The 7277-nt window shown below is 44.7% G+C and overlaps 1 long non-coding RNA gene across 2 annotated transcripts; it reads right to left on the bottom strand.

Moving 5' to 3' along the window:
• Positions 1–353: 353 nt before the first annotated feature.
• LOC125112715 (uncharacterized) lies at positions 354–6377 on the bottom strand. 2 transcript variants are annotated; one of them, XR_007131236.1, is made up of 3 exons: positions 6075–6377; positions 4138–4965; positions 354–1083 (listed from the first exon to the last, which is right to left on the bottom strand). It is a non-coding gene; the product is annotated as an uncharacterized LOC125112715 (long non-coding RNA). The 2 variants fall into 2 exon arrangements; XR_007131237.1 differs by having other exon boundaries at positions 4138–4243.
• Between the last annotated feature and the right edge of the window lie 900 nt (positions 6378–7277).

The following is a 7277-nucleotide window of genomic DNA, read 5'->3' as shown; positions in this document are numbered from 1 at the left end:
CCTAAGTAGAGTGCTTCATCTAGATTCCAGGCAGAAAAGTCTACGATTCTCAAAGCCTTGAAAAATATCTGGGGGAAGCACAAATGACAAGGAGAAAAAGGCATCCCTTTATAAGCAGGTCAGCCACTTTTCTGCCCAGGGCTTGTCAAAATTGCTCAAGAGAAAGAAAAAAAGAGAAACAAGTGCACATATCCATTTTTAAAGTAGCTAGCAACGGAGACAACACCAATTATTCAACCACAGTAAAGAAACCAGCGGCCAAACCACACTGATTATTTAACCGCGTATCCAAGCGCTGGACACAGCCACAGCCAGCCACGTTAATTTAATGTAAATATCCCGAGTAACCAGCCCCCATGGAGGCAAGAGCTGCGGCAAAGGACATCTCCTCACCTTTCCCTGTCTTGGCTCCAGATGTCTGGAGCTGGAAAACTGGCTATAATCCAACACATACCCCCTTTCCCCCCTTTTTGCATTTTTGTTTCTCTAAAACCCCTGATTCATTCTTTCTCTACTGATCTACTGGCCTCAGACACACACACACATTCTCAGGGAAACGTTTCATTTGGTGAACTCTGTTCTTTCCCTCTTGTTTTCTACATTTTCTTTTCTTTCCTTTTCATTTCGATCCTCTTTTCTTCCCCCCTTTTTTTAACCTCACTGCTTTCATTCCAGTGTATTTGATTCCTATTTATTTAATGTTTAGCTCATCATCATACCTGAAGTTTATTCTCAGGAAGGGCTTATCGGGAAACCATGGACTTTCTCCTTTGCTACTTTTGCAACTACAGAATTTGCACTAGGGTGACATTTACTATAAAATAGTTCCTTTTCCCGGGAAATGCCTGACGCAAGGATCTTCTGAGTCCAGACGTCTATGTTGGAAAAGCAGAGTCCTCCTCTCGCTGGCCACAGATGGAAGCATCAGATTCAAAGTCAGCCAACCCATTGGTGTCTATCCATCAATCAGATTTCTCTCTTCAAAATTTGAACCAAGAGACACAGAGAGAGGGACTACAACATGGTGGTGGGGTGCGGGGAGGGCTTGCTGGCTGGGTGGTGAGCAAATGGAACGGAGCTTAGCTGGAGAGAGAAGCAGAGGGACACAGAGCTGAAAAGGACCCTGTAGGTCACAAGGTAAAAAGCAAAGCAACAGGTAACCATATGCTTCCTTGAAGCAGGGATGGAACACCTACCTCATTTCCCATGAGGCCAGTCTCTACTGGAGTTGCTAAGACCATGAAATTGACATTGCACCTACATTTTATATCTGTGTCCATGGATTATAGGATAAACTCAGGCTTTGGGGTCACTAGCTTTTATCCCTACCTCTCTTCAATGCCCATCTTTGGTCTGGACATAAAATTGATTTCAAAAAATGTGTCTGGGGTGTTCCCGTCATGGATCAGTGGAAATGAATCTGACTAGCATCCATGAGGATGCAGGTTCGATCCCTGGCCTTGCTCAGCGAGTTAAGGATCCAGGCAGTTGCTGTGAGCTGTGGTGGAGGTCACAGATGCAGCTTGAGTCTTGCGTTGCTGTGGCTGTGGTGTAAGTCAGCGGCTACAGCTCCAATTCGACCCCTAGCCTGGGAAACTCCATATGCCGTGGGTGCAGTCCTAAAAAGAAAAAAAAAAAAAAAAGATGCTTTGGCATGAAATATCCGATCTTCTGTTTTGTGTAGGGAAGTCTCCTGGACATAACATAAGTTCAGTAAGAACTCATGCTTTGTGGACATGGGTCATGGAACTACTCTATGTAAATGATGCTCACAATTCTGTTTATGCCTAATGTCTCAAAGCATACCCCACCACTGGCCGAACACGGTGTTGGGGGACCAAAACTTCTTCCCTCTCCTATTGCCTTTGGGGTGCTCCTTCCTCTATTCTGACTTCTCTCATCAAACCTGACCAGGCTGGGGGTGGGGGTGGGGGGCGGGAAATCAGAATGCTCCTGGGGCAGGTTAAGATTGTGATGCTCATTGAACAGTCGAGTGAATAAATACACGGGGAAATCAGAAAAACTGGGATTGGAAATGTCAGATCAGACAGAATTTAGCATCAAGGCACTGAAGGCGATGACTAAGGAGTGCGTTTACAGAGAGAAAGAGTCCCCAGAGAGAAAACTGGGGGACAGGAGAGCGTGAAGCCAAATGGAAAAGCATTTTGAAAACAAGGGTTTGTATCTCCTAACCCCAAACTATTGCCTTTGGAGTGGATAAGCAATGAGATCCTGCTGTGTAGCACAGGGAACTCGATCTAGTTACTTGTGATGGAACATGATGGAGAATAATGTGATAAAAAGTATACACACACACACACACATACACACACACATATATATATGTATGACTGGATCACTTTTCTGTACAGCAGAAATTGGCAGAACAATGTAAATCAACTATAATAGAAAAAACAAAAACTTAAAAAAATTAAAAATTAAAATAAATTTAAAAAAGGAAAGAAGGGTTGATCTGTCATGTCCTGTGGTGCAGAAGTTCTGCAAAAACGAGACTGAGTGACCTTGTGAAAAGATGGTGGATGACAAATGAACCTGTCTACCAACAGAACAGATTATGGACATGAAGAGCAGACTTGTGTTTGTCAAGGGGGAGTGGGGGAGAGAAGGCGATGGATGGGGAGTTTGGGGTTGGTGGATGCGAACTATTACATTTAGAATGGATAATGGGGTCCTACTGTACAGCACAGGGACCTGTGTACAGTCTCTTGGGTTAGAACATGATAGGAGACAGTATGAAAAAAAAAAAGAATGTGTATATGTGTGTGTGTGTGTGTGTGTGTGTGTGTATACATTATGGTTGGGTCACTTCTCTGTACAGCAGAAATTGAAGGAGCATTGTAAATCAACTACATTTAAAAACATATTTTTTCTTTGTCTTTTTTTTTTTTTTTTCCTAGGGCCGCACCTGTGGCATACGGAGGTTCCCAGGCTAGGGCTCTAATCGGAACTGTAGCTGGAGCAACGCCAGGGATCGAACCCGAAACCTCATGGCTCCTAGTTGGGTTCGTTAACCACTGAGCCATGATGGGAACTCCCTAAAAAAATTTTTTTAAAGGTGAATGAAACTTGACTATAAGGAACAAGGGGAGTTCCTGTTGTGGCTCATTGGTAATGAAACCAACTAGTATCCATGAGGGCTCAGGTTCGATCACTGCCCCCTCAGTGGATTAAGGATCTGGTGTTGCCATGAGCTTCGGTGTAGGTTGCAGATGTGGCTCAGATCTGGCATTGCTGTGACTGTGGTGTAGGCCAGCAGCTGTTGCTCTGATCTGACCCCTAGCCTGGGAACTTCCATATGCCACTGGTGTGGCCCTAAAAAGCAAAAATAAAAATAAAAAAGGAACGAGGGAGAACATGAAGAAATCATGGAAAAAGCAAGTAAAAGTAGCTTTCTCAAAGAGTTTTCATAGAAATGGGATAAACACTGAATGGGGACTTCTCCAGAGTAGGCTATGGGCACAGACAGCATTTGAATCTCAGGTTTTCCATGGGTTCACTGGACTGTTTTTGTCTGTTTGTTTGGATCAGGGAAAGGTTTGTTGCAGAGCCACACAAAGAGACAGGCTAGGGGTCTAATAGGAGCTTCAGCTGTCAGCCTACACCACAGCCACAGCAGCGCGGGATCCAAGCCCCATCTATGACCTACACCACAGCTCGCAGCAATGCCAGATCCTTTAACCCACTGAGTGAGACCAGGGATAGAGCCTGTATCCTCATGGATACTAGTTGGACTTGTTTCGGCTGTGCCACAATGGGAACTCCCATATTAACAATATTAATTCTTCTTTGGGGTTCCCTTGGGGTGCAGTGGATTAAGGATCTGGTGGTGTCACTGCAGGGGCTCAGGTTGCTGCTGTGGCATGGGTATGATCCTTGGGCTGGGCAATTTCCACATGACATGGACATAGCCAATATGTGTGTGTGTATACACACACATATAAATTATTCCAATCCAAGAGTATGGGATATATTTCCATTTCTTTGAATCATCTTTAATTTCCTTTATTAATATTTTATAGTTCTCTGCATATACGTTTTTCTGAGAGGGAATGTGAACAATCCCTTTTAAAATCGCATCCAAAAATATAAAATAAAATACTTAGGAATAAACCTCACCAAGGACTGCAGGGTTTTGAGACAGGCTGCTCCTCCAGCTCTAGACTTGTGTGTTTGCTTGCTCAACATTTCCACGTGGAGGTCCGAGAGTCATGGTCAGTGTAGCCTGTCAAACACAGAAGCCCACATTTCAGTCTCCCCCAAACATGCTGATCACCCCGAACTCCTTCCATCTCAGCCAGTGACAACTCCATTCTCTTGCTTTCTTAAGACAAGACTTTGAAGTGACTGTGATTTCTCCATTTCATGCACAGTCCCAGGAGCAAATCTTTCAGCCTCACTTGGAGAGTTGGCAAACCATCTTTGTATTTTCCACCACCTTCACCTCGGCCATCCTGATCCAATTCCATGTGATCTTTGGCCTAAACTCTTATCGCAGCCTCTTAACTGGTCCCTGCCTCCATTCTTGCTCCTTAAAGTCTATTCAGATCATGAAACATCTCTACTCAGCATATTCAATGGTTCCCCAGCTCATTCAAAGTGAAAGCCAACATCCTAACAATGACCCACAAAGTTCTGCAGGCTCTGGCCCTCTAGTATCTCTCTGACCTCATCTCTTCTCATGGACCCAGGAACAGGCTGTGCTAGACATTCAAGCTGGCATGTTGGTGCTGGTGTTGGGCACACAAGCTCTGAACTCTGGCCCTTTCCTCTTATCATTTATTCCCTCTAAGGATGTTGGAGCGATACGTCCTCCCACTCCCTCTCCTCTGTCAAGCCTTTGGCATGTGCAGAGCTCTTCCTCCAGGAATCCACATGATGTATGACGAGTATTCATATTCCATTTAGGTCCATGCCCCGTCTTCGCAAAGGCCTTTCATGACCACCCTACACGAAATAACATGATCAAATAACCAGGTGTGACTCTTTAGCCACATTATTATTATTATTATTTATTTTTACTTTTTGTCTTTTTAGGGCCATACCCCCAGCATATGGAAGTTCCCAGGCTAGGGGTTGAAGCAGAGCTGCAGCTGCCAGCCTACACCACAGCCACAGCTATGTGGGATCTGAGCCACATCTGTGACCTCCACCACAGCTCACAGCAATGCTGGATCTTTAAGGCCAGTGATCGAACATGCATCCTCATGGATACCAGTCAGGTTCATTACCCCTGAGCCATGACGGGAACTCCCCACATTATTTTTAAATAAACCTTTCTCACTTGGCATATTATACATTTATCCACTATCAGTTTTCTACAAGCGGAATGTAAAATGCTACCAGAGAGCATTTGTGTACTCTGTTTGGATGGATCCTTGAACAGAGACAGACACATAGCAAACTCTCACCAAACACTTGTTGTGTGGATTGCACAACATAGCTGCTGGTAAAGAATGTGGGATCCTGGGCTGGGAGGACAGATTTACACTTTGCTCTGCCTCTTACTTGATATGTAATCCTGGAAAGGTTTCTTGGCATCTCCATGCCTCAGTTTTCCTATCTGAGTTTCCTAGAACACAGGTCATAATGAGAACAATTGGTAGCATTAAAAAAAAAAAAAAGTGGACATAGGGAGTTTCTGTTGTGGCTCAGCAGAAACAACTCTGATTAGCATCCATGAGGACACAGGTTTGATCCCAGGCCTCGCTCAGTGGGTCAAGGATCCGACATTGCTGTGAGCTGTGGTGTAGGTTGAAGACATGGCTCGGATCTGGCGTTGCTGTGGCTCTGGCGTAGGCCAGCAGCTATAGATCCAATTCAGTCCCTAGCCTGGGAACCTCCCTATGCCACTGGTGCGGCCCTGAAAAGACAAAAACAATTTAAAAATGTGGCCATAAATTCTTTGATACTCCTTCCATCCAGAGGAAGGTCTATGTCCCCTCCCTCTGACTCTGAACAGGCCTATAACTACTCTGACCAATACGTTATGATGGAAGCAATGCTTCCAAAGCTTGGTCATAAGATGATCTAGCCTTGCTCACTGGAACACTTACTCTTGGAAGCTGGAGGTGCCAAGTAAGACGTTCAAGGACTTTGAAGCTGCAATGTTGTGAGGACACCCAAGCTCCATGGAGAAGTCATATGAGTTGATGTCTTGCTTTGCAGTTCCCCCTGAGTCCAGCCTTCCAGTCATCTCAGGCCAGGTGTCAGATGTGTGGGAAGTGGCATCCGGATGCTTCCAGCCCCTGGGAATTTGGTCAGCTACCTCCAGCTGACGAAGTCTTCCCAGCCCAGGTCTCAGATATGGAGTCGAAACTAGTCCTCCTGGCTGGTTTCCTGATTCGCAGAATCTATGACTATGAGAAGATAGTTGTTCTTTTATGCCACTAAGGGTAAACTAGTTAGTTCCATAGCAATAGATAATTAGAACCAAAACTCAAAGGTGATTCTGACAACCAAAGAAGTGACTGCATGCGAAATGTTTAAAAGTAGGTCAGGGCCAGCCACAGAGTAAGTTGGTCTTCCTCAGTAAGTGTTAGCTCTCATGATTACTGTGATAAAATTTCTGCTGATAAATATAGGGATAATTAGAGGAATCATTTGACAAAAAATGCTTTTCTCTCTCCATCCTTAAAACTTTTTTAGGGCCCTACCCAACACATATGGAGTTTCCCAGGCTAAGAGTTGAATCGGAGCTGCAGCTGCTGGGCTCCGCCACAGCCACAGCAATGCAGGATCTGAGCCACATCTGCGATCTACACCACAGCCCATGGCAGCACCGGATCCTTAACCCACCATGCAAGACCAGGGATTGAACCTATGTCCTCATGGATGCTAGTTGGATTCATTTCCACTGAGCCACTGCAGGAACACCGCCATCCTTAAAACATAGTAAGAAACTTTGGAACAGAATTAAGCAGTTCATACATTGTATTGACACCAAGATCAGTCTTTACATCCTTGGCTAGAGACTGCATAATGATTTTCTTACTAATTTGAAGTCAGATATGATAAAGCTTCTGAAAAACAAAGCCCTCAGCCCCACAACAGATTTTGCTGTGTGGAGGTCTAGACTCTCGCTCACTTTTGTGTTCCTCTGAGCACTTGGCAACAGGACAATGCCCAGAGCAGGCACCCCACCATGTCTGTTTCATTGATTTAATCAATGCACTCGTGCTCATTGTCTTCCAGAAATTTCTTGGAAACCATTGCTTTATTTAGCATTGTCTCTGTTTTTGCCTTTAAATTTGCAATAC

Source organism: Phacochoerus africanus, chromosome 12 (genome assembly GCF_016906955.1).
Source record: "Phacochoerus africanus isolate WHEZ1 chromosome 12, ROS_Pafr_v1, whole genome shotgun sequence".
Classification (NCBI taxonomy): Eukaryota; Metazoa; Chordata; class Mammalia; order Artiodactyla; family Suidae; genus Phacochoerus; species Phacochoerus africanus.
The sequence above is the reverse complement of the archived record's forward strand: the minus strand, read 5'-3'. Positions and strand labels throughout refer to the sequence as shown.